The sequence below is a fragment of the Nomascus leucogenys genome, chromosome 7b, assembly GCF_006542625.1.
Source record: "Nomascus leucogenys isolate Asia chromosome 7b, Asia_NLE_v1, whole genome shotgun sequence".
In the NCBI taxonomy this organism is placed as follows: Eukaryota; Metazoa; Chordata; class Mammalia; order Primates; family Hylobatidae; genus Nomascus; species Nomascus leucogenys.
Genome location: NC_044387.1, coordinates 81,493,450 through 81,520,851, shown reverse-complemented (window position 1 = coordinate 81,520,851; position 27,402 = coordinate 81,493,450).

The following is a 27,402-nucleotide window of genomic DNA, read 5'->3' as shown; positions in this document are numbered from 1 at the left end:
AAAAGTTTTCTGGAGATAACATAAATTCCCTCCCATTTAAGAAGTGCTGGATCTCTAAACTTATTCATAATTGCAAATTGAAAGTGGGGCTGTTGATCTTCAAAGCGTTCAAACTATATCTCTGCTTGAAAAACCTCTAGTTAACTTCATAAATAAAGTGGTCCCTTAGTGAGCTACCTAAATATTTTAGTTATAGGGACTTCAGTATTATTGAATCACAGATATAAATGTTATTTAAACCTGAGGTCTAATTTATCTCTGGAGATTACAGGCTTCTATTTGGCTTCTTCAAGTCTGATAATGCATTATTGCCATTAAAATCAAGGAGAGAATATCAATGGAGTCTCTCCTACATGATTCCAGCTGTTAGGAGATAGAAAGTGCAATGCTTTTCAAGGATGCTAGTGCTTCCCTCATAAACTTTCTCAATAGCATGAGCAAGGTCATCTTTGGGGATATGTTTAACAGTGGATGAGAGGATCATATTATAAATCCCATCCAACATTCCTGTATCTCTAAATCATTTTATTCATTTGTCTACATTAAAAGAGGTAATTTTTGATACCCTAGCTTCCCTAGAGAATTCCATTATAGAGTCCATGTTTTAGTCAACTAAACTCTTACGAATAACATATTGAGTCAGCATTTCTGATAGATGGACTTATGCTGATAAAGTGGCCACATCAAAAATTATATCTCTCCCTTCTCATTCCTTCATCCTGACTTCTGAAAATTGGTGATATTAGTATGCATATCACAAGAGTATTATAATAATTGAATACATTAATATTTGCAATGCTCTGAGAAAGTACCTGTGATACTATTGCTATGGAACTGTTGGCTAAACAAAAATTTATAGATTATAATAAGAGCCTTTGAGTAGTTGATTTTTTTCTTTGTCCTTTTGATCTCACACTTTTTCTAGATGCTTTTCTAACTCTTATTTCCAATGAAACACATTCACAGTTAAGGAAAATTTAACTGAAAGCTCTCCTTGTTATAAAAATTATGGAATGTCATTCCTTTATTCATTTAATGTTTTCTTAATACTATGAGCATGTAATAAAATTTTATGTAAATACAATATATTCTCTTTTAGAAATTTCTAGGAGAAAAGAATAAACTGGAACATAATATGATAAACATGAAACAAAAAATGTCATCAATAGCCAAAAATAAAAATATGTTTTGTGCCTTTGAACATAACATAAAAAAAATTTATATTGAATATGACATTTATTCTATATCTTAAATGATAAATAAGATATTAAGTGACAAGAGATAGACAATTTGGTATTACCAGTGCACATGTTTTGTAAGACTATATAGAAATTGTAAGTCTGGAACCAGATTAAATATTCCTTGAATATATTAATGTTTCCCAAACCAATCTTTAATTATATACAAGAATGTAATCAGTTGCAAGTAATGGAAACAAAACTTTTACTGGGCTGAACAGGTAGTTTATTTTAAAAACTATAGTTATACAGAGGCTGGAATCACTTGCTGTCATAAATTCTTTTAATAAACCAGTTTCTGTCTTTCTACTCCAGCTATCTTAGCATGTTGGCTGTCTTTCTCATTTGTGTTGTTTTGTGAATATACTGATGTCTGCTACTGCTATACATTCCAATTCTAAGAAAAGACAGAAAAAAAACAACATAAGAACAGCAATAGACCTAAATATAACCTTTTATACAACATGGTTATTGGTATTCTTATTTTATTCTCCTCTGCCTTTGATTTAGAACAATCAGTGTTGTCCCAGCCCTAACTTATCATACAAATACCTTCCCAAAATTATGCAGCATCATTCCGCTTACATCTCATTGGTTAAAACAGAATAGCCATGCTTAGCTGCAAGAAGCCTGGGTAAATCATCATTTAGCTAGACACATTAACACCCTAGAAAGGAGTGGAAGTAAAGGCGGTGGATATTGGATAAGAATTGCCATGCTATGCTCTAATTCTTGCTAACAAATCTATGAGCTTGCTAAAAATACTAGACATGATTTTCTTTCAATATCCCCATTTCCTTATCTTTTAATGAATGCTTCCTTTTGACTGCATGGGTCTACTCTCATTTATAGATTACAGCTGTTTGCCTAATATGTGAGCCTCACCACTCTGTAATTCAGAGGATTCATGTTGAATCTCTTATTATAGACACATGATACTTTTGAGTTGTCCATCCTTCAGCTTGGCATGCATTATAAATGACAGGCTATACATTTAGGACAACAGGCATTCAATTTGAATTAAGTTATTTAAACATTCTTTTCGGTGCCATAAAGTCGCCATAATATATAAACATACAGTTGGCTAATTAAATCTACAATATGTGTAATTATATTACTCACTGGTTCCAAGTTCTTTCAACAGTGAAGAATGAGGCTAAACTTTCATTGACCTTCTTATCTGTTGCCTTTGTGTGTCTCAATAAACCTTATATATTTGTCAATAATAATAATAATTTTAAACAAAATGATCCCCCTATTTTTTATCACTTTATATTATTTTTGTAATGTTTTCAGCATTAGTAACATATATGAAACACTTTTTAATAATATGCCTGTGTTATTATGGCAAAATTTCATGTATCTTTAAAACCATACACAAAATAACAATAATAAGTAATGAGATTTTCATGTCTGCAAATACTTCAACACTATATATACTAGAAGAGAGGTCCACAATTATTACAAAGAATGAAAATGTTTAAAATAATCTCTCTTCTAATATTAAATTTTGATTGCTCTATTTCAAATATATAATCATAAATTTTTCCCCTGCCACGATCTAACAGAAAGAATGTATATAAATTATAGAAGCAGGGGTCTTCATTTGCTTAATGTGTTTTCATTCTTAATTTTCTTAGTAATTATTTTTTGAAATAATCATTTTAAGCTAATATACAAATAATATAATAACAATCTATATAACTATGTGTCAGTCACGGATAAATTGCAGTTTTTTAGAAAACTCTGAAGTTTATGAGAAAATAAATAAAGACAATATTGACAACCACTATTTAGTAAGAAACTAAAGTTATATTTATAGAAAGATAGTTGCTAGATAAATAGATATGGATATCAGTACATATAGGTATAGATACGTACAGATGTGTATATCTGTTAAGTATCTTGTATTGCTAATACTTGTCACGTAGGATGCTGGACTTATTTTCTTTTAAATTTATACATAAAAGCATAGAATTTCTAATAAATGTTTTCACTTCTCCAGTGGATCATCTTTTTCACCCCTGAGGGCATACAGCTACACTTAGGGACTACTCTTTTTGCTGGTTACCATACCTAAATTTGATATTATTTACCTTATGTGATGACAGTATTTGTGGGATGTGAAACCCACAGACACGGAGGGCAGACTTTTCTTATATGCAGGTTTATCAGGGCTTCCTCTAGGAATTGAGTAGGCACAGGTTTGGCATATGTGGGGGTCCTGGAACCAATACCCCATGTATACTGAGGGATGACTGTATAATCTGTCTATTCATTTGCACATTTGAGGCAACTACTTGTATATTCCTTAGCTCCTCTGTTGGCAAATATTTCTCCAAGGTAAAATTTAATTGACCTAAACCATGTCTAGGTATCTTTGAATTTGTTTAATTCATGTATTATTTAACCTTTTAATTAAATTTAACACATTTGATTCTGAATCTTCTCAAAGGTAATTGAATCTGCACTACCACCTATTTTTTCTCCCCCTATAAGTAATAAAAAACATGTAGTTCAATAGTAATTAAAATTTTATTTATATAGTGACTCATGGAAACACCATTTAAAAAAACTGCTATTTTTTTATGAGATTCCCCATCTATCTTCAGAACCCCAATATTTAGATCTATATTAATTGGTGACATCACATTCTTTTTTTTTTCACAATGCCTTGAGAATGGACAATGTGGAAATAATTAAGAAATAAATGAGTACCCTCAGAAAGTTAATTTCAATAATGCAGCAACGTGGAAACTAGAATATAATGAGTTGAAAATTGCAAAGTAGTTGATAAATAGAAGAATGTGGAGAATGACATTTTAAGTGGTTTTATAATGAATTAAGAGAGTTTATTTTCAGAGTGTATCAGAATCAAATAAATGGTTTTAGGTTCTATTAAGCAGGATATTTGAAGCAGAGATCATTTAGGTCACTAGGTGTTGGGGAGATGGGAGGGGACATAAGACAATTAAAAGCTGTGGTCATAGACTGGAATGTCTAATGGGAAATCCTGTAAATAGAATACTTTAAAGGATAAAGAGTCTATGTGAAGCCTAATTCAATAGAAAAGAGTCAAATATTATTGCTGTTAAATTTATTTAGTAGCTGCAAGATTATCATTAATAGAAAAGTGTGTAAAAGAAATTATTTCTCAAAACAATGGCAGAGGGTTATTGAGAGAGGTAAATCAGTATAGTAATTTCATATAGAACTTATAAATAAAAACATATTTTTTTGTATGTTAGTCAGGGTTTCTCAGATACAAAGAACCAATAGATACATAGACAGATAGATAGATGATACATAGATAGATAGATAGATAGATAGATAGATAGATAGATAGATAGATAGATAGATACAGAGATAGATGAGAGGGGATTTGTTAGGGAAATTGGGTCACATGATCGTGGTGGCAGAGAAGTCCCATAACAGGCCATCAGCAAGCTGGAGACTGTGGGATGCTGGTGGCTTGGCTCAGTCCAAGTCAGAAAGCCTTAGAACAAGGGTAGCCAATGGTACAACGCTCAGTCCAAAGCTAAAGGCCTAAAAACCACAGTGGGTGGGAGTGAACATGGAGGGTGGTTCTAGTGTAATTCCTGGAGTCTCAAGGCTGAAGAGCCTGGGTTCATGATATTCAAGGGCAGGAGAAGAAGAGAGTGTTCCAGCTCAAGGAGAAAAAGAAAATCCTTTCCTTTGCTTTTTTTTTTTTTTTTTTTTTTCCTAGCTGGGCTCCTAGTCTATTGAATGGTGCCTACCCACATTGAAGGTGGATCATCTCCAATCCGTCCACTGATTCACATGCCAATCTCCCTTAGAAACACTCTCACAGACACACCCAGAATCAATGCTTTACCAGTTCTCTAAGTACTCCTTAACCCAGTCAAATTGACATTTAAAATTAACCATCACAGCTGGGAACAATATTCTGCCCTATTTTTGATGTTCTGTATCATACTATTTACTACTTACAAATGTTAACTTTTCAGAAAATCTTTCATGACTCTGTTTAAGTTCAACTCCAGTAATTTATGGGCATAAGACAAATAATTGGTACTTGTAAAAATGTTCGTCTTGTCCTAAGAAAGACACTCTTGTTAAAAAATTAGAAATTGTAACCTTTATCGTGCCTCTATTTTAAAATCTGTACTGTACTTGGCCTTCCACCTATGTGAAATAACATTTTGGTCTAATAAAAAGAGAAGTTCAGAGTCATACCATGTTTATTGTTTGATCTTAGGTATTATGTACGTATTAAACTTTAGTTTCCTTGAATGTAAACCAAGACTAATAATGTATAATAGCCATTTTTGAACAGCTACTATGTTCAAGGGAGTTTGGTCTACGTTAACTGACAAAAATGCAGAAGGACTTATTCTTAATTTCATAAGCATTTTAACAAGTTATTTATGATTTGGTACACAGTGATAATAGTGAAGGAAAGAGTTCCTAGGAAAAATCATTATAATAACAGATACATTCCAACTTGTTGCTTTTACTAAAATTCTCCCTTGTAAGTGGGAGCTCAACAATGAGTACACATGGACGTAAAGATGGAAATAATATACAAGGGGGAGGAGAAAGGGTAGGAAGTGGGTATGTGTTAAAAAATTACCTATTGGATACACTGTTTAATGTTAGGATGATGAACATACTAGAAGCCCAAACCTCACCAATACAAACTGTATTCATGTTACAAACCTGTACATGTACCCCCCTGAATGTATAACTTAAAAAAAGTTAAATGCACATAGTTATATATATGAACTTAATAATGCTGAGGGCTAGTTTCTGGTAATTTTTGGCAGACAAGACAAAAAAGAAAATATATACATGAAAAATACACACACGAAATAACTTAAAAAGGTTTTGCTGAGGACTGGGTCTTTTTTGTTTGTTTGCCTAATCTAACTTGACAACTTTTTCTCTTAAAAGTGGTCTTTAATCCATGAACATTTAATTTAGTTATCAATATTATTGAGATTAAATATACTACCTGTTCTTTTTTTTCTCTTCTGCATATTTTTGGTTTAATTGCTATATTTTATCTCCACTAGTGAATTAGTATTTAAATCAATTTATTTTATTTTTTAAGAGTTTGCTCTGTGTTACATCTCTGTAATATATCACAGCCTATCTAAAAATAATATTATGCCATTTGAACTGTAGTATAAAACACTGTACTACCATTTCCACCCTTCGTTCTTTGTGACCTTATTATCATACGGTTTGCTTTCACACATAATTCCCAAAGTATGTTATTAAAATGTTTTTTTAACCCCACAATATGTCACTACTATTATATTTCAGACAGCGTATTATCACTTAAAGATATAAGAAATATAATAAATGGTATTTTATATCTTCCCTTATTTTGACCCCAGCCATAGCTTTCTTCATTTCTTTGCATAGGTCCACATTTTCGTCACACATCATTTTTTTCTTTGGCCTAAACCACATTGTTTAAGTCACTTTGCATTGCAGGTCTGCTGACAGTGGAATCTCTCAGCTTTTGTTCTCTGAAGAAAGCCCATATTTTTCTGTCTTTTGAAAAAGATATTTTAGATAAATATAGAATTCTAGATTCCAAATTTTTACTTTCAGTATGTTGAAGAAGTTCTTCAATATATTAAAGAAGAAAGTTTCTTCTGGCTTCCAAAACTTTACAGGAAAAATCTGTCATATTCTTATATCTGTTTCTCTATATGTAAAGTTTCCTTTTTCCTTTCAATTGCTTTTAAGATATTTTCCTCATATTTAGTTTTCAGCAACTCAACTAAGATGTAATTTTTAAAAAATATTCTTTGCTTGGTGTTCATTGGACCTTTTTCATTTGTGCCTTGCTGTCTCATATTAAATTTGAAAAAATATATAGTCATTATTTCTTCAAATAATTCTTCTACACTTCTTGCCCTTTATTCTCTGTTTGGCATTCCCAATATATGCAATATGTTCCCAAAGCTCCTAGATTTTCTTTTCTCTTTTGTTCATTCTTCTGCATCTTTATTTTTGAGTTTATATCATTATTATTGACCTGTTAATTTCTATTGATTTATTATTTTATTTGTGGATTTTAGTCTGTTTATAAACTCTTTGAAGGAATTATTTTTCTGTGATATCCTCTAGATAACATTTTTTGTATAATAGAGTACATTATCCAGATTTCATATTTAGCCCTTTTTTGTTAGAGTTTCCAATGTCTCACTGAAATTTCCCATTTGTCCAAATCTGTTTCCAAGTTTTTCACTAGATCCTTTAACATCTTCATCATACCTACATAAACAACCATGCCTTTCTGATCTAACATCTGGGTAATTTCTGGTGCTATTTTATAATCTCTGTGGGGGTCTGAAAATCAAGGAGATTTGCCTCTGTGTTCTTATGCATTTTTCTTTTCCTCACTAGCACACTGCTATTTCTTGTTATATAGCATAAAGCTTGTTGTTGGGTGAATTAATGTTCTGATTTGCCTTCTCCAGCTCAGGTTCTGGAAGGTTCTGTGTGCCTGATGTTGAGACTGGCACTTTGTCAATGATTCTGTACATTCTCCAGAACCCTGAGGTATTATATTTCCTAGTGTTTACGAACATCTTCTGTGGGACTGAATGTCCTGCCCTTCCTCTAGAGATAAAGGACTTCTGATTTACATAAGTGCAGGAACCTGGATCTGATTAATTTCACTGCATCTTTCATTGATCAGGTAGCTTTTGCTTTAAATTCTCCCCCAATGAACGTTTGCTTGGGAATAGGGTTTTCTGTCCCTTCTTCCATGGGAAGTAGCTTACTTGCTGTTATTTGTTGAAACGCTTGTGGTGGAGCAGGGCTGTTTTCTTCCCCACCTTTAGGAGCAAGTGGCTTTTCCACTACCTTTCCCTAAGCAGCTGTGTATCTTTGTCAGAGATCCAGAACAGTAATATTTTATGTTTCTCTCAAAGTGGCTTTCAGTTTTACCACTGTATGAGAAGAGCCTGAGGAGCAGACGGTTTTGTTTCAGTGTACCACAAGAGGTGGCTTTCTCAGGCTGCCTGCTTTGTTCTCGGCCTTTTTTGGTAGTCCATCATCAAGACCTGCAGGAAAGAGATACTGACTGAGTGTGGGCTCCAGATGTGCCTGTGACCGCTGGGCATTCCATACTGTCTCTACAACTCATGCTCAGATTTTTATTTGTTTGATTTTTTGTGTGTGTTTTTGATACAGGGTCCAACTCTGCCACCCCAGCTGGAGTACAGTGGCACAATCTCAGCTCACTGCAGCCTCAACCTCCTGGGCTCAGTTGATCCTCCCATCTCAGCCTCCTGAATAACTGTTACTACAGATATATGTCCACCACCACATCCAGCTATTTTTTTTTTTTTGAGAAATGGGTTTTCATCATGTTGCCCAGGCTGGTTTAAAACTCCTGGCCTCGAATGAAACGCCCACCTCAGCCTTCCAAAGTGCTGGAATGACAGACATGAGCCACCGTGCCTGGCTGCTCAGGTTTTAAGAATATGGAAAACTTCAGCTGTTTTCTTTTTAGTTTTTGTAGCAAAGCTTGGTACCACTCTGGAAAAAGTGAGACATTTTATTTGGCCCATGTATGCTTGGAGGGGCTTGTCAGATCTTGAAATTTAGTTCAAATGATATCCTTGCAGTCATCATCCTTTGACTGGCTCAGAAAATATTATTATTTTGAAGATATTTCTGTCTTTTTCTCTTTGATGTAGAAGGACTGCCATTCTCATGGTTTTTTACATCTTAAGTTAAAGCAGAATTTATAGTTTTGTTTGTTGTTTGGGGTTTTAAAGTTTTGTGTTAGTCTTATTTTCAATAATTATGTTGTACTCAATTTTGCATCCTGAATTATATTGTCATATAGTATCATAGTGGAGTTAATTATACATGGAAGTAATTATGTGCTTAATCTATTTATCTTAGGAATGTATGAGTATATGCACATTTGTGTGTGCACGTGTGTATGTGTCAAGACACAAAGATAGAGATGAATTTAAATGGGTGATTACATTTTATGCATATTAAATAAGATATCTGAAACCTCTTTACCTTAGTTGATTGTAGTTCTCCTTGAATCTCAAAGTTGGAACATACCACACTGAGGATGATGCTAGTGTTTTCACAGTTCCTAAAATTAAGCCCAGTTTTTCACCTGGTATTGCATAATCTCTTTGAGAGGTGCCACTAAAGAGATTGATGTTACATCTCATGAGTGTACCAGAGATTGTGTTCAAGAGAAGAAAAACATTATTTTAATATGAAAAACCAAATGACTATGTTGGATTCCTGAGAGGAATCATACTAGTGGCACATCTTTAGTGGGAGGTCTCAAAGACTTTGTTCAAGGTTAACTTGACTGTGATATTTGCATAACTCGCTGACTTTATCATTTGACCCTTACATAGATGGCAAACACACTGTGTAACTTTAGGGTTGTATATAACATTAACCTGTGTCCTTTGAAAGTACCTCCTAAACACAGTCCATAGTTATACTCAAATAGGTTCACATCACAATAATGATACTACCAGGATTTTTTCTAAGTAGAATGTTGAGAATGAGCACAAAATTCCAAGTCTTACTTCAGTAATTAATTTTTTCTCTGACCTTGAAGAGGTAATTTAATCCCAATTTTCTTTTCATGTAAATATTAGGGTGCTCCATCTCTCTTTAAAAAATCATGTCAATTAAGTAGGCAATGGCTTAGATCCTTCCAGGTGTATAAACTACTCCCTGAGTGTAAATTACATTATACTAACTACATTAAGTCACTAGTGCCTGAAATTCAGTGAATTACTGCTCTACTGCACTAACTGTTCCCCTAATGACTTAAAAGAGTCAATGTACTTTTAAAAATACTGAGCTTAAATAGTAGGAGTTTTATAATGTTTATTCAAAACTTGAAGAGAAATATATTAACTATATGTAGTACATTTTCTCACCACTTCTAGAAAAACAAAGTTGGCAAGAAACTTAAAACGAATTAGATTGTACAATATACCCACTGCTTTTAGTTCATGAGACGAACTTTAAAGGGAATAAATATTGCAAGTTCAGGGTACTATTTGAATTCATCACGCTAAATAGAATTTCTGGAGCATAGAGCAAAGAGTGTCCCAAAACAGTTGGTAGCATAATACCTGTCAAAATACTTGCTAATTAGTAAAATCTAACAGTAGTTCTTAGTGAATGTAGTTATCCATACTTTCAAACTGAGTATATTTGAAGGCTTTGAAACACTACACTATATTATCATTGAATAGCATTTCCTTGAGATGTTAATTTTGTACTGAAAATGTGCTACATGTTTAGATAACTATGCCTACATGATTAGCTATTTAATAGTATTTTGTAAATTTGATCATAATAGTTTATTGTTATTAGTTGTTTCTAAGTAAATTAATTTCAAATCTGTTTATGTAACTAAGGATATAATCTAACTTGAATGTTGTTCAGAATATCATTACTTGTTAATCTGAGTCACAACTGCAACAACATACCAGCAGTTTTTACGTGTCCTCACATTTTCGTGCCTCATGATTATTCCCTCTTGGCTTCATTTCCCCCTCCCTGATATAAGGGCAACCAGAGATTGTGCTCTTCACTCATTTTTTTCTCTCCTCTGTTTGTGCGTCCCTACTGTTGTGGAATCAGCTTCAATTATGATCAATTGCATATCTCATTCCCATCTCTATATTTAAAAAAACAAAAAAAATTACATTTTTATACATACCTGTCACAATCAGGTGTCAAAAACACAAATAATTAAATCTTGACGGTTAAGTCTATTTTCTCTCTTAGAATATCTATCAGATGTTCCATCCATCAGTCTGATTTGACTTTTCCAAACATTAGTGGCTGTGTAATCTAAGTAATATATTTTCTTATGTTATTTGAAATTTCTTATTTCTAAGAGACTCAGCACAGGTTTATGGCTTTCTTCAAAAAGGTCAATTCTGAAAGTTCTATAGAAGGACACATCATGGCATACAAGAAATAGCAGAGGAAACTATGAAAATAAAACAAAAAGTTATGGAGACTTGTCTTTCATTGATCTTTGAAGGCTAAGGGCAGCACAATGGGAAAGGAGTCACTGGTAGCACAGGGAGAAAACATTAGGAGAAGAAAGACGGTGTGAATTCTGCTTGTTTTCTCTGGGTCTTCAACAGTGCTGCCTCATACCTACTACCACTTCCAGATGTTATTGCAGGCACTCAGAGCAGTAACCAGGGCTCTCGCAAATATTGCCATGAATTTCTGAGGAAACAAATGACCTTAGAAACTTTTTCATATAGATGATAACTGTGGAAGAAACAACATAATTAGTCAAGTAACCAGCTGCAACCTCTAATGAATACTTGACTCAGACAATGATTATTCATGGTTGAAACCATTCATTGTCACCGCCTGAGCACACTGATCAATCTTAAAATCATAAAAAATAAGAAGAAAGGTGTGGGCTTTTTGAAGTGAAACAAGCAACACAATCCCATCTGTGTATTTTTGGCAACATCATTGTACCTAAAACTTGTCAATACCCTAGAGCTAATGTTTATTCAGGGGAAGTATGAGGACTCTATGAAGTGTCAATGAAGCAAAGAGACAAATTCAGATAACAGGACTTTGAAGTGGACAAATGACCCAAATTGCTGCAAAAGTTCAAAAGCAGTGAATTTGAAAGAGACAATTGCTGTGAATTAAATGAGATAGATATAAGTAATATAATTGTAAGAAATTAAAGGTTCTCGGATTTTTCAAGGCTCAGGTAAAAGTCTCAGCCTCCTGAGATTCTTCACATAACCACCAGAATTAGGTCTGTAGTCATTGCTTCAGATAATTGCTCAGATCCTAAAGAATCATAAAACTCCTCTTATCTCTTTGAGAGGGCAAATTGGTTACAGTGCCAGGCAAAGTCTCTAGATTAAGCTCCCAAGGTGCTCCTGAAGAGACATTAGCAAATCAAAGAACTACAGTAAGGAGGAAACCCTTTCAGGCAAGAAAAGGAAGAATTACTTCTATCCTTTTTATAAGCAAAGAAAAGATATTTTATTTCTTACTCTTAAATCGTAGCTGGCTACTCCTGTAGGGTCATTGACTTGGGCAAAGGGCCAAGTCATCAGTGTGTAACTAGGGTAAGGGGAGAGGAGTTACACACTTCACACTTGATATTGACTGTGAGGTATTAATAAGAAATCTGTGTCTGATTGAGCATGTTTCATATGAGTATTCAGGACAAAATTATTATTTAAAGTTAATAATGATAATATGTGACCTTTATTAAAGAAGCTGATATGCCATAGAGATTATTACAGTCTCTCCTGGAATTCAAATTTACCTTCTTATTTTACTATTATTACCTAAACATTTTCTCTCCACTCATTGTGTGTAAGTGTGTGTGTGTGTGTGTGTGTGTGTGTGATTTGTGGTATATGCTTGCAATTCAATTCTTTGCATGCCCAGCCTTTCAACGCTTTCATGATGGCCATTTCCAAACATGGTTTTCCCGATGAACTCAGAATCACAAGTTTCATTGTTATGAACTGAACTCATGTTTTAGCACAATTTTCTTGGCCTAAAGAAAATTTAGGGCAGAAGAAAAATGCAAAAGAGGGTTTGAGATATGGGCTAAAATGTATATTAAACTACAGTATTTTTTCATTTTGAATACAGAATTCTGTTTTATTGACATACACTTGTGTGTAAAGTTATTATTAATGACTCTTAAAATTGTGGCATGTCAGTGGTATGACATACATATATCAGGATCATTGATATATATTTTGTGGGAAGCAGGTAATTTTATAAAAATATAATGAATGCATTAAAATAAATCAAAATAAGCTCATAGCCCTTATTTACTTTATGATTTTAAATAGAAATTCAAGTACAGTCAAATTCACAAATGAAGAAATAGGATGACATTAATTTTCTTCATTAATTTTCTGATTAGGAACATAATAATTGTCCTTAGATGTTTTTGAACATAGGAAAAAACATAAATAAGGAAAGTACAATCAATCACTTTTCTTCTACTCAGCTAAAGTCGCTGTTAAATTTTTGGATATTTCCCTCAGGAGTTTTTTAGTAATTTTGTGTATGCACATATATTCATATATAATTTGGATCATACTACATTACTTTGATATAATATTAGGACTACATATAGTTTTATAAGACACTACCAAGCAAGAGACGAAAATAAAACTCATTCAGGCTGGGCACAGTGGCTCACAGCTGTAATCCCAGCACTTTGGGAGGCCAAGAAAGGCAGACCACATGAGACCAGGAGTTCTAGAGCAGCCTGGCCAACATGGTGAAACCTCATCTCTACTAAAAATACAAAAATTAGCCAGGCCTAGTGGTGAGCGCCTGTAGTCCCAGCTACTCAGGAGGCTGAGGCAGGAGAATCGCTGGAACCCGGGAGGTGGAGGTTGCAGTGAGGAGAGATCGCACCACTCCACTCCAGCCTGGGCGACAGAGCAGAACTCCGTCTCCAAAACCAACCAACCAACCAAAAAAAAACAAACAAAGACATCCAAATTGGAAAAGAGAATGTCAAACTATCTCTGTTCACTGATAATGTGATCTTATACCTGGAAAATCCCAAAGATTCCTCTAGAAGTCTCCTAGATTTAATAAATAACCTCAATAAAGTTTCAGAGTACAAAATCACACAAAAGTTAGTAGTATTTCTGTACACAAATAATGATGAAACTGATAACTTAATGAAAAACTCTCATTTACAATAGCTAAAAAAAATTAACACAGAATACATCTAATTAAGAAGGGTGAAAGATCTCTACAAAGACAAGTATAAAACACTAACGAAAGAAATCATACATGATAAAAACAAATGGAAAAACATCCCATGCTCATGGATTGGAAGAATAAATGTAGTTAAAATGACTACAGTACCCAAAAATAATGTATAGATTCAATGCAATCTCTTTCAACCATTATGTTTCACAGCATTAGAAAAAAAACTATTCTAAAATTCATCTGGAACAAAAAAAGAGCCCAAATAGCCAAACAAATCCTAAGCAAAAAGAACAAAGCTGGAGACATCACATTACCTGACTTCAAATTATACTACAAGGCTATAGTAACCAAAACAACATGGTAATGGTATAAAAATAGACACATAGATCAATGGAAGAGAATAGAAAACCTATTTTATTTTGAGTCATTCCTAGAGTTTCCATTTCTCTACTTTGATTTATTACAATTTCTTACATGTCCTCCACTGTTTCATTACAGACCTTTAAATACTAGTCATAGTATGTTTAAATTCTCTACCCAATGATTCAGTATCAGCGTCTTAGCTGAGTCTGGTCCTGATGATGCTTTGCCTCTTCAGGCTATTGTTATTTTTTGAGCTTTCTGTCCTTCTTAATTTTTTTGTTTTGTTAAAATCCAGACATTTTCTATTAGATTATATGACTGAGACAGACCTTTGGTGCGGGGATTTTGTTAATTTGGCTAAGAGTTGTACTGTGCTTAATTTGTGTTTTAACTATGAGTACCAAAGCCTTCAAGATCCTCTAATGCCCTTTGTTTCCTTTGTTTGTTTCTGCCTCTTCCCTTGACACTGGGTTTCACTACTAACTCTTCCTTTTAAAGCATCTGTATATTGTGGTACTTTATTTATTTATTTACTTATTTATTTAGACAGAAAACAGGAGTCAATACATTAAGAAGATAGATTGGGAACACTGTATCCAGGAAAGGGAGTAGGAGAGAGAAAAATACACACAGACACACACACACACACACACACATATGTATATAAACACAGATATATGTATACACACACACAGAGATATAACACTATATATATAACTTGAAAAAGGCTTATAAAGGTCATAGTTCCAAAATACAGTCTCATTAGTAAGTGAGACTGAGATTTGCTTTATCTCCAGGCTAGAGTGCAGTGGCATGATCTCGGGTCACTGCAACTTCCACCTCCTGAGTTCAAGTGATTTTTCTGCCTCAGGCTCCCAAGTAGCTGGGACTACAGGCATGCACCACCACACCCAGCTAATTTTTGTATGTTTAGTATAGACTGGGTTTCATCACGTTGGCCAGGATGGTCTCGATCTCTTGACCTCGTGATCCGCCCACCTCCACCTCCCAAAGTGCTGGGATTACAGGCGTGAGCCACCGTGCCCAGCCATATTGCAGTACTTTCATCTATAATCTAACTTATTATACTGAAGCCCTATTCATATGATGGTAAGGTTTGGGTTTATTATGTTCCAGTGAAATCTCAGTCTCAACTATTAATGAGACTGTATTTTGGAACTATGACCTTTACAAGCCTTTTTCAAGTTATATATATAGTGTTATATCTCTGTGTGTGTGTATACATATATCTGTGTTTATATACATATGTGTGTGTGTGTGTGTATGTGTGTGTGTGTCTGTGTGTATTTTTCTCTCTCCTACTCCCTTTCCTGGATACAGTGTTCCCAACCTATCTTCTTAATGTATTGACTCCTGTTTTCTCTGTATTTCTGCCTCACTCCTCCTCTGTTAGGAAGGACAGCAAAGCTAGACTGGGCCAGAGTGGAGTGACAGCCCATCCCCAATTGGGATAAGAATTTTTTTTTCCTCCTGGAGATTAGGCCTCTGTCATTGAGTAAGATCTGGGCATATTTTATAATGGTTAATGTTCCCTTTCTCTATTAGATTTTTATCTTTTTTCAAATCATCATCATGAGAGCCTAGTAGGGTTCCTATACATTTTTAAGGGCTGCAACCTAGTGTTTCTAACTCTGACACTAGACCACCCTCAGCTTCAAGCAATTCATCAAAATTACCACTATGGCTCTAGCAGTTGCTGCTCCAAATAAAGTAATCTCAGTTAATGTATGTCTCAATGCATCTGTCTTTCTTCAATTTGGAATGATTCTTTGTCCCGTGGCCTCAGTTTTCTGAAGATTTCCACAAAATTTGTCGATTGTTCGTTTATCTAGACTTTTCATGTTACACTCATGGGAATAATGACTTCAAGTTCTTTGCCTGAAGTATGTTGAAGCTGAAACCAGATTTCCTGGATCACTTATGAGAAGCCAAGAATATTATATATAAGAACAACTCACAAACTACAATATTATGAGGAGGGCAGTAGAAATATTTTTCAAAAATAACATTAGCAGTATGTGAAAGCATATTGTAATTTTATAATTATCACCTGATGGAATTGCTATTTAAATTTGATTTTCTTGTATGTCCACTAATCTAAGCTACTAGAAATATAACAATAAACAACAAGCCCAAAGGGTATCAGTATTTTTGTTTAATAAAACAATGCTGTGATCTCGGCTCAGTGCAACCTCCACCTCCCGGGTTCAAGCGATTCTCCTGCCTCAGCCTCCCTAGTCGCTGGGATTACAGGCATGTGCAACCGCACCCGGCTAATTTTGTATTTTTAGTGGAGACGGGGTTTCTCCATGTTGGTCAGGCTGGTCTCCATCTCCCGACCTCACGTGATCCACCCACCTCGGCCTTCCAAAGGGCTGGGATTACAGGCATGAGCCACTGCAACCGGCCGACAATTCTTTTTCTAATGAGGCCCAGGGAAGCCAAAGATCGGACACACTGGTTTAATCTATCTTTTATTTTAATAATTCATAAAGATTCAGGTAGTTTTTAAATACCTCATCTCAGATTATAGAGACTATATTATGTTACATGGACATCCTGTTTTAGGCAGCATATTATGGTCTTCTACAGAGTTTAACTTAAAGTGTACGAGTAGGTGAGGAGTCTAGTTGACATCAAGAATTATTGTTGCTTACCTGTAGTAAGAAAGACATTTTATCTTTTCTCAAAAATCTCTGAAATTTTAGGAAAATGTATTATATGGATATGATTTAAAACATGTCCTTTCTCCCCAGAGAATAAATTCTAGAAGTTATAAGCAAGGCTAAATAAACTATAATTAATGAGAAAAATAATTTAATAAACTTTCTTAATTTTTTACCTGTAATTTCTATCCCATATGGAATACTTTTTATTATTTTTATTTCAATTGTTTAGTGCATGTCTTTACCCTCAATTAAGTTAATATTTTCATTAAGAATCAATAAAGTTTTAGTATTATTTAGATTCTGAATCCTTTAAAAGTGTATAATCTTGGTGGTGTTTTTCACAATAAAATTTCTTTCACTGGATAAGATTCCCAATGTGCAATTATTAAGTAAGAATAACCTCATTCACTGAACTCTGATGTAGAAAATACAGATTCCAATGTAACTGAAGACATATAAATTTACTTTGCATTAGAGATTTGACTTTAAAGACAAAGTGGGCATATTTAATACAAAATTAATTTACTCTTCTAACTATAGTTTAGAAATCTGACTATAAGAAGACTTTAATTCTACATGAATAGAATAATGATATAAAGAAAATGTAAAAATGACAAAATGATACATAAATGGGGTTTCAATTTAAACCTAGCTTTCAAGTCTTTAAGGTGAAATTCCTCTAAAGGAAGAATTGAAGAGCAGTTGAAATGTATATAATTCCCTTCTTAGAAAGCCAGTCCAATTCTCACACATTTGAAAAGAAGGGGAAGTATTTAGATGATAATCATATTATGGCTTAACATTTTTGTCTCTTTAAAGAGATTTTATTCTCATTTAAAAAAATAAACATATATAATTACATTTATTGACTCTCCATTAGATTCCTATTCTATCTTACCAGTAACACTGATTCTAGAAGATAAATATACAGATGAGGATATACGGTTATTTTGTGCTTAGAAACACTGTGAAATTGTAAAAACCTCACTGATAATACACATTACTTCATATGCTGTATTTGCAACTTGAATTACAAAGCTTTCATTAACTATGAGATCATTTTAAAATTAATTTTTCATGCACAGAAGTTTTTGAAAGTATTGGTTTGCACTGTATTGCATTTTAGATTTGTGCTATTAATTGTATTCTTAATTTTAAATTAAGTTTGCCATGAGTTTTAAAGGTTTTTCGGTCATTTTGTATAGATAGTATGCTTTTTCTTAAATTAAGCATTGTAATTTTGAGTGTCAGCAGTTAGACTTTTTGTTCCTTATGTATAATTAGAGTGACTACATGTCCTGATTTTTTTCTGGGAAAATTCTGTTTTACATATGTGGGTTTTGACATTTTTTTTATATTTGGTCCCAGATTTTTCATATTTTCTCAGTTATTATAAGTTTTAGTTGCATTAATAGAGCTAGAATGGGCTTATTAGACTTCCATTTTGTACTTTTACTTCTGTCAAAAGGCCTCATCACATGCAAAGCCAAGCCATCAAGTATAGAGGTTGGAGAGAAAATATGTGAGTTTATAGGTTGAGTATATGTTAAATGTTTGTGGAAAATAAGAGGCTGGGTAGTCCTGTATTAGATTGCTTGGAGTTTTCTGAAAATTCTTTTTGTCTTTTTTTTTTTTTTTTTTAAATTTCAGTAGCTTTAGCAGTACAAGTGGTTTTTGGTTACATGGATGAATTCTGTAGTGGTGAAGTACAGAATTTTAGTGTACTCCTCACCTAAGCAGTGTATATTGTACCTAATATGTAGTTTTTTATCTCTCATCCTTCTCCCAGTCTTTCCCCTTCTGAGCCTCCAGTGTCCATTGTATCACTCTGTATATCTTTGCATGCCCATAGCTTACCTCCCATTTAAAATTGACAACATGTGGTATTTGGTTTTTCGTTCCTGAGTTACTTTACTTAGAATAATAGCCTCCCGTTCTAGCCAAGCAGCTTGCCAAATATATTATTTCATTCTTTTTATGGCTGAGTAGGATTCCGTGTGTGTGTGTATGTGTGTATATGTGTGTGTCTACATGTAATGTTGACTAACTAGTTTCTCCATTCTTCCCACACACATATACACACATACACTACATTTTCTTTATCCACTCATCAGTTGTTCCACGCTTAGGTTGATTCCATATCTTTGCAATTGGGAATTGGGCTGTGATAAACATAGGCATGCAGGTGTATTTTTGATGTAATGACTTCTTTACATTTGGGTAGAAACCCCCATTGTGGGATTGCTTGATCAAATGGTAGATATACTTAATTTCTTAGAAATCTCCATACTGTTTTCCATAGAGGTTGTGCTAATTTACATTCCCACTAGCAGTTTACAAGTGTTCTCTCTTCACTATGTCTGCAGCAACGTATTTTGTTTTTTGGCTTCTTACTAACGGCCATCTTTGCAGAGGTAAGCTGGTGTCTCACTGTGGTTTTGACATGCATTTCCCTGATTAGCTATGTTGAACATTTCTTGGTATTTGTTGGCCATTTGTGTATCTTCTTTTGAGAGCTGTCTATTCATGTCCTTTGCCCACTTTTTCATGAGATTATTTGATTCTTCTCCTTGGTGATTTGTTTGTTTCCCTTGTAGATTCTGGATATTAGTCCTTTCTCAGATGCATAGTTTGCAAATATTTTCTCACATTCTTTAGGTTATCCATTTACTCTGAGGAATATTTATTTTGCTGTGCAGAAGCTTGTTAGTTTAATTAGGTCCTATTTATTTACTTTTGGTTCTGTCGAATTTGCTGTTGGGGTTTAGTCATAAATTCTTTGCCTAGGCTAATGTCCATAAGAGTTTTTCTTAGGTTCGCGTCCATTAGGTTGGTGCAAAAGTAATTGCGGTTTTTGACATTGAAAGTATTACTTACCATTGAAAATACTACTTGCCATTGAAAGTATTGCATTACTTTCTATTAAAACCAATTCTAGTAAAACCAATTTTTGGTCAATAAATATGTTTCAAAAATAAAAGAAAAAATAGTGTCCCAAGTTAATCTAACTTATAACAAAAATATTGCATTACTTTCAATGGCAAAATCACAATTACTTTTGTACCAGCCTTACAGAATTTTTATGGTTCCAGGTCTTAGATTTAAGTCTTTAATACATTTTGGATTAATTTTTATATAGGATGAGAGATAGGGATCAAACTAGGCAAAAAGAGAACATATCTCAAAATATTAAAAGCTATACATGACTAACCCAAAGCCTACATCATACTGAATGGAAAAAACTTGAAAGCATTCCCCTTAAGAACTAAATATTCTTGATATAGTGATGGCCTAATTTCTTCCATGAAATAAATCTACAGCAATTTATTTCATTATTTTCTGAATTGTTTTTCCTAAAGTTTAAAATTAAACATTTCAGCAGCCATAAGCTAAAACAAAGCACACACACACACACACACACATACACACACACACATACACACACACACACACACACACATACACACACCCTAAATTACAGGCCAAATTAAAACGTAAGTATTGAGTTTCTGTTTTTTCAAGTAAGAATTAATACCGTGTAACTTACAGAAAATATTCATTTGATATCCAATCCAAGGGCATAATTATCTCAGTGACTGTATAGAGACCACAAGAAATAAAACTGAGGAACTGGAAAACATAAAAGTAAATTTTCTTTTAAATCAAAGGGCTGATCTAGTACCATCTAAATTTTCAAAAGTAATACGAAGACCAGTTACTTATGCTTGTAATTATAACATGAATACAGAGTTTGAGGGAACACACCATCATGATATAAACAGTATTTTTACTCAATTAAAAAAATCTATGCCTGAACTTGGTTGTGGTACATATTTAATTTAAAACACATCTAAACTATGATATCTAGCAATCAAATGGAAGTTCTTATTTCTAAAGTTTGCAACTATTTTTACATATAGATACTTTAAAATATTAGAATCACAATATATTTGTAATAAAGCTAATGTGAAATATACATTTATTTATATAATATTTTGGCAAAATAGTATATGTTCTCTCTCTTGCCTCATACCAACTGAATTTAAAAATGTTAGAATATTTGAAGAACTTTTGTGAAACCAATCTTAGTATTCTACTAAGTTTTAAAAGAATTTTGTAAAGGAGCACTCTAAATGTTTATTGCATTAAACAAAATCAGTTGGAAACCGTAAATCAGACTGTCAAAACTAAATTTGTGTGACACTAAAGTGTCAAAACTAAATTTTTTGATGTTTTTATGTTACAAACTATAATTTTGAAAACAACACTTGCAAAAAAGTTGAAATTCCATTGTGCTCCTTCAAATGCAAGGGAGAAAATTAAAAATAAAACAAAAAATACAAAGATGAGCACTTCAAGTTGTTTTCCAGATTGCATTTTAATTCTATAATTGTTCTTAGAAATATCTTGAATTGTAGGAGCCATCTACTGATGGAACATCGACTTTTAGTTAGGCCAGTTCATATTCTACAATGGGATGGAAAGTAGTTTAGAAGGCCTAAGATGTTCTATCATCTCAATTCAAAGAAAATCAAATTGCTCTATTAAATTTATCCTGTAAAATGTTTATCAAAGACAAAGATCTACAGTGGGGGCATAAAGTCAGCATTAAAACTATTTGTACTGAAATATTTACAAATATTTCAATAAAAATGTTATTAGAATCAACAATATTTTTGACTTAGATGAATTTGCCCCAAGTGCTTAGTTTGTGTAAACATATTTTATAAAATAGAAACAAAATTGTCTAGTGATTAAAATGTTAACCTTAATAAATCAAACAATAAGTTAATATTAATAAGTTAATCTTGATAGAATGATATAGTAATCTTTAAAAATTTAATGATGATTTTTGGTAAGTTCTATAAAAAAATCAAAACTATTAAACATATACATTTCTTAGAAAAATACCAGTGATTGAGTATTAATGATAGTTAAGAATCTGATCAAATATGAATAGTACCAAAAACAATGACTTATCTTGATGTTATTTTTAAATGTTTAGGCAATCAAAATAAAATGAGATATGCTTTTTGGTTTGGTTTTGTTTTGCTTTGTTTTGGTTTTCAGTGATTGGGTATGGATGATTTTACTTTTAGAATAATTATTTTTTAATAAAGTTTTTAAAAAGAAATAATCTAACAATCTATTAAAACCAATTTTTAGTCAATAAATATATTTCAAAAAATAAAATAAAACTTAGTGTCCCAGGTTAACCTAACTTATAACAAAAGCTTGAATAAAATACTTTCTAAGTAAGTAATGTTGACTAGTTTCTCCATTCTTCCCTCTAAAATTCCAGTTTTAGTCATTAAATTTTCTGACACCTCTGAATTTTATTTGCATTTCTGCTTAAGGTTAGAAAATTTGAATTCTGTAGTTAGTTGGTGCTGTCTGATTAGTGTTGGCCATTTTCTTGCTTTGCCTGCCGTTTGAATGATTTGCATGTAAGTGAGGAAACATCAAGTTAGAAGTCAAAACATGCAGTTACGATTTTTTTAATCCATTAACTCTGTCTTAAATGTCAAAATTCATTATATCTAATATTTTACATGTAGCTCGATGTCCAGTTTCATTAAATAAATAAATTTAAATTAAAACAAATAAAGTCTCAGACCAACAGAGGTACTAAATGTCACGCATTTCTCTTTTGTCATGAGGTTATTACTAAGTCTAAAAAACCCAAATTTTCTTTCTAAAGCAGACTTGAGTTGTACTTATTTTAACTCCAGTGAAAATGCTTTGTCTTTAAATGCAGTGGTTCTTCATTTTACTTTATGGAGACCTATTTCTGGTTCCTAAAAGTTTCTATGGTTATGTTTGTTCATTAATGCTTTTAATGTTCCTTGCTATATTGCTGCTTCGATTTTTACTATCTTGTTCACACCAGGTTCTCACAGCTTGGAGTTTACCTGGAGTCATAAAAATTTGAGATTGTGACCTAAACTCTAATGATGTAGAACACTGCATGGCTCTACAGGGCACAGTGGGATTAATGAGGGTTTGTGTACTTTTAATCAAGTGCTCTAATGAACATACACTGAGTTTTGTGGAATGGCTACAAGATAAATAGGTCTGTTAGGAGTGGAAACGATGATATGCTGAACCACATAAATAACATGATCAGGGGAGAGAACGTGCTCCACATCTCTACTTAAATATGAGAATCCTGCTGAGTATTCTCAATGTGCCCCCAGCTAATGACCATAAATAAGTACATATTCTATGCAGAAGAATTAACTTTTATATCTTTAAGATAGAGCGTGACAGCAGAGACCTGAATCTCTTCATCAATACCAAAGCATAGAGAATAGAATAGGAATAGCTCTTCCAAGGTTAAATATACAATTTTGTAACTAAAATAAAATAATAATAATAATAATAATAATAATAGAAATGAGATTTGAAATCAAGTTTTTCCAGATTTATCTTTTGACCCGGATCATGCCTGCTCGCTTCAGATAACTGAGGCATTTGAAGCAGAGTAGCTTTAATCCAGGAGAGCTGAAAGAGACGGAACCTGCAGATTGTTAATGGTTCCTTGAGCACTGCATAGAGAGGAATTTTAGACTAATCTGCATTCAGCAGCCATGAACACTGTGGTGGAAAAGAAATAGACACAAAGTGCTGTGGAGTGATTTTTGCTGTCATGATTCCCATGCATTTTGCACCCAGAAACCTCAATTTTTGTTAAACAGATCAATTTCAGTGTGTCTATGTATACATCTCAAAGCCAAACTTACTTTTCTTCAATTACGTAAATTGTAATCATTTCATGTAAAGACATATACATCTATGATTTTATAAGAAATGCATAAATATACTTCTACTTATGTAATTTTATAAGTTATTTTTAATTTTTAAATGATTTACTTATTTCTTATTTCCCATCCGCATGTTCCTTCCACCCTCGACCCTTCAGGAACATCAGAACTCAATACCTCAACACCTACCTAACAGCATAGTAATATATCTTTTGGGACTTGATTAATATGTTCTGATAACCCTGTAGAGACATACACATTTCTAAATAAGTATACAAGCATAAGTATATATAAGAAAAATTTGTATTATGGTATATTTCCAAAAATTACATATTATGCATAATTTGGGGCATCTTTTTTTCTCACATAACACCATACAGTGAAAATCCCTAAATATTATATAACAGAGCACTTAGGTATATTTTCAAATGTCTACTAAATTCTACCTACTTTCTATGTCCCATAGACTTTAGCCATTTTTGTATTAAAATGTCTGTACTTTCTTTCCATTCTTGCCAGTTATAAGACTTGCACATTAGAAATTATATATTTCAGTACCATCTGCCACAACTCTGTATTTTATTACTTTTAAATATTATATTTATTAATGGAAGTTTTTTAGAGTTTGTATAAGTTTAAGGAAAACATTGTAGTTATTTTACATCAATATATTGCATAGTGGTGAAGTCTGAGTTTTTAGTGTAACCACCACCTGAATAATGTGCGTTGTGCATTAAATAATTGTATCCATTAAGTCATTTCCCATCCCTTACCCTTTCAAGTCTCCAATGTCTGTGATTCCACATTCTGTGTGCATGTGTACAGATTATTTAGCTTCCACTTACGAGTGAGAACATGTAGCATTTAACTTGCTGCTTCTGAATTGTTACCTATTCATGCAAATGTTGTTTAGAGTTCTGGAGTTTAAAATCTTAATTAGGTAAGCGTCTACTTATAGAATTTAAATGTACTTTCATTGACTTTCTTCAAAAGATCAATGTTTTTTAAAGTTTAATTCTGTGTTTTATTTTTAAAACTCTGTGAGATGGCCAGAGTGGTGGCTCACACCTGTAACCTCAGCACTTTGGGAGGCAGAGGTGGGTGGATCACCTGAGGTCAGGAGTTCAAGACAAGCCTGGCCAACATGGTGAACCTTCATCTCTAGTAAAAATACAAAAATAATCCGGCTGTGGTGGCACACGCCTGTAATCCCAGCTACTCGGGAGGCTGAGGATAGAGAATGGCTGAGGCTGGAGAATCGCTTGAACCCGGAGGCGAAGGTTGCATTGAGTCAAGATCGAGCTACTTACCACACTACTTACTGCAGCCTGGGTGACACAGCAAGACTTTGTCTCAAAAAAATAAAATAAAATAAAATAAAATACTCTGAGATTAGTATCTTAAAAAAAAAAAAAAATCTCGGGCCAGGTGCGATGGCTCATGCCTGTAATCCCAGCACTTTGGTAGGCCAAGGCGGGTGGATCACCTGAGGTCGGGAGTTCAAGAACAGCCTGACACTGAGGCAGGAGAATGGCGTGAACCCAGGAGGCGGAGCTTGCAGTGAGCCGAGATTGTGCCACTGCACTCCAGCCTGGGCGACAGAGGGAGACTCCGTCTCAAAAAAAAAAAAAAAAAAAAAAAAAAGACCAGCCTGACTAACATGGAAAAACCCCTCTCTACTAAAAATACAAATTAGCTGGGCGTGGTCACGCATGCCTGTAATTCCAGCTACTCGAGAGGCTGAGGCAGGAGAAACCCTTGAACCCGGGAGGCGGAGGTTGCTGTGGGCCGAGATCATGCCATTGCATTCCAGCCTGGGAAACAAGAGTGAAACTCTATCTCAAAGAAAAAAAAAAAATAAACAAAAAACAAACAAACAAAAAAACTCAGATAGTTATGCCAGAACCATTTAATAAATAATATATTTTATGTGGATTTGTCATATTTAAGATAGTTTCTCTTATATAAGGAGATCTACTGGATTCCTAATCTTTTGTCTACATCTACTAGTATTATATTCATGTAATTACAGTGAGTCTTTAATGTGTGACTCTGATGAAATAAATATTCTCTCATAATTGAAATACTTTAGTATTCTTTTGTTAACTACTCCCAGAAATTTTTTTTTTTTTTCGGAGTCTTGCTCTGTTACCCAGACTGGAGTGCAGTGGTGGGATCTTGGCTCACTGCAACCTCTGCCTCCTGGGTTCAAGCAATTTTCCTGCCTCAGTCTCCCGAGTAGCTGGGACTACAGGCGCCTGCCACCATGCCTGGCTAATTTTTTGTATTTTCAGTAGAGATGGGGTTTCACCGTGTTAGGATTGTCTTGATCTCCTGACCTCATGATCCACCTGCCTTGGCCTCCCAAAGTGCTGGGATTAGAGGCGTGAGCCACTGTGCCCAGCCCAGAAATTTGTTCTTTTAGATGAAATTTGAGATTACTTTACAAAATCCAAAAAATAAAATAACTAATAATCTTGAGGGATTAAAATTATATTTTTGATTAATAGATATAAGTTTCCTGAAACTCATATTTTATAATATTGTCTTTCCAACCAAAGACAAAACATTTAGGAGAGTGATCAAATAATTGCACACATTGGACAATATTGAATCCAGTATACATTTGGTATCATAACCAGGAAAGTTTTCACATAAAAAGTACATAAAAATAAAGCACATACATGAACACAAACGCAAATAATCTAAAGGTGTAGCCAATAAATCTAAAAGAAATATTTGAATCCAGTATAAATATGATATTACATTTTTTTCTGGTTTTGATATTATATTTGTACTGGATTCAGGTATTGTAAAGTTCTCTATACATCTATTTGATCACTTTCTTAAATGCATTATACAATTATTTTTAGCCTAACTTTTGATTATTATTATGTTTAGGTCAGTTTAGTCCAAGACATATAGTGAAGATAATATACAGTGAAGTCTCCGACTGTATATTAAAAATTTATTTCATAAAGATATCCCTAAATATTTAATTGATTTGCCATAGGTGTCTATTTTACATACCATTTTGTGATTGTGGTTTATTATAATTAAATTTTCATTATACATACATTTTGTCTTTTTCATCACACATGTATCTCTTTTATTATTGCTATCGATTTAAATTTCCGTATGTTTGACAGCAATATTAATATTGCCTTTTTTGTTTTTATTTTCCTAGTATGTTTTATCCTATGTCCGTCAAATTTAATATATAAAATTGATATTTTAGTATGCCTTTTAGAAAGCATATAATACTGTGTTTAATGTTTGGAGTAGACAAATTAAGCTGAGTTAATAAACAACTCGAGACTCTCAGCAGCTTTGAACAGTAAAGGTTAAATTTTCACTCATATTTTATGTCTAGTTCTTTTTGGGGCTGAGATATGTACCCTCTTAACCTCATGGAAAGAAGTGGAAGTGATTACAGCAATTGTGTTTGATGGAGATGTTAATTTAAAATACTCTGCGTTTTCTCTTCTCTGCATATGTGAGTTACATTTGTATGCTATAATCTTTATAATGAGAAAACACTATTGATACAAAACCTAGCATATACATGAATGATTTAAGCATTATTGATAAAGC